Source organism: Actinia tenebrosa, unplaced genomic scaffold (genome assembly GCF_029948245.1).
Source record: "Actinia tenebrosa isolate PJP-AT-01 unplaced genomic scaffold, QUT_ActTen_1.0 PGA_scaffold5__44_contigs__length_20552954, whole genome shotgun sequence".
Lineage (NCBI taxonomy): Eukaryota > Metazoa > Cnidaria > Anthozoa > Actiniaria > Actiniidae > Actinia > Actinia tenebrosa.
Genome location: NW_028292582.1, coordinates 17,584,553 through 17,586,348, shown reverse-complemented (window position 1 = coordinate 17,586,348; position 1,796 = coordinate 17,584,553). Strand labels below are relative to the sequence as shown.

Sequence of the window (1,796 nt, the reverse complement as noted above, 5' to 3'; positions counted from 1 at the left end):
TTATACTCTATACATTCGCAATAAATACTCTAACATGATGGTTGGTTGGTCATACAATCCAACTATGAGACAAACAAAGTATTCGATTAGTTTACTACGAAAAAGCTGATTGTCAGATGTAGATTTAAACCTTTTTGATACATTGTTCTTGGGCTTAGTAGCTGATTCTTTACGTTTCTTTTCAACGGCCCTTCTGGCTTTTCTTATCTTCTTCTCGTCCTCCGAGTCTGAAGCTAAATCGTCTGACTCGTACTCCTGTCCTGCACAACTGGCCAACCATCTTTGCTTCTTTCGGCCAACTTGATAAGTTTTTGGCGTTTTCTTATACTCTCCTTGCCCTCAGCGACCAGCCTGCGAACCTCTGTGGGGTTTTCAATATGGACTTCTATCTGGATGAAAATCTGCTCTAACTGAGAATTAAGTTCAAACTGTTTGCGATTGCCTGAACTCAGTGGCTTGCTTCTCAATTTTAGATTTGCCTTCCAACTCTTTCCCTTAAGGTGGCTGCCTACTTTTGAACGTTCGAATTGAGCCCACGATGAGCGCGCGCTCAAAAACCGCTGAAAAATCTACAAGCTTTTATTGAAGAACCATACGCGTTTTGAGCTTCAACAGGGCAAAACCCTCCAATTTTGCACGGGACTCTATATTTTTTGATAGCTCATTCGAAAAAACTCCTAAAAATCTAGGTTATATCAACATTTTAGGAAAAGTTTAAATCAGGAACACGTGAAAAAATAGATTTTTGTAGGGATTTTTGTTCGATTTTATGAGATTTTTTAAGAGCACCGAAACTACAAAATATGACAAGTCAATGTATCTTTCTGTCTTTTTGTCGAAAATATCCATGTATTATTGTAGAATGATTGACTAGCCTTCATTCATGCAATCATATAGTCTGCAAATAACTATTATCTTATTCATCTTAATTTTTTTCTAATCACTTCCGGTGGCGCAATTTTTACTCCAAAAGCTCGTGCGTAGGCTTCCATTAAATGCTGATTATCTCGAAAAGGAGCTCGGGACGCCCTATTTTTCTTTCCAGATTTGGAATCAGCATTAAATTTCAATTCGGAAAATCGAAGTTTTAAAAAAAGCTCAAATCAATTTCCAAAAGTAGGCAGTCACCTTAAGCATCTAGTTGCGTATTCAGATAGCCTTTGAATAAAGAAAAAACTTTTTCTACCAAATTAAGGTTGACGTTCTGTGAGCCAGAAGGTGAAAGGGAAGGAATCTGATTCTCTTCTCTGGGATTTGAACTTCTTGACTCTTGTTCTGAAGTAGACATCACTAAGGAAGGGCATCAACGTCAGCAATGGATGCGAGAGTGAGATTGAGAAATGAACTTACTACATGATTTTAAGCATGTAAAAGTACTTGAAATGACCAATCAGAGATACCCAAGAGACTTACTTAACGCTTCCATGAAAACATTCTAATGAACTGAATTTAACTCCGTAACAATAGAAAATACATTCCCTTACACCTTTATTTATTTTTACCAATAAATTGAAATGTTTATAATTTAGTTTACCAAATCAACGAATTATTGAATCTTACGTAAAAATAATGAAGTCGAAATTACTTAACAAACACAAATGTATTAAAACTTACAACAATTGAATACCTGAGGAGGAGACCAAAGCAATTGAATAACTGTAGAAAATAAATATGCTTGTGTTAAAGGTAAACGTAAAGTTCATATATTTTATTAGCATATACCAACTTGTGTACTTCCTAAGAACGCGCGCGCTCATTGATTATTAATTGTAGGTGAATGTTGTACGATGTCAGTC

The 1,796-nt window shown here is 35.9% G+C and overlaps 1 pseudogene; it reads right to left on the bottom strand.

The window, feature by feature from the left end:
* Positions 1-1,288, bottom strand: LOC148906758 (uncharacterized; annotated as a pseudogene).
* Positions 1,289-1,796: the final 508 nt, after the last annotated feature.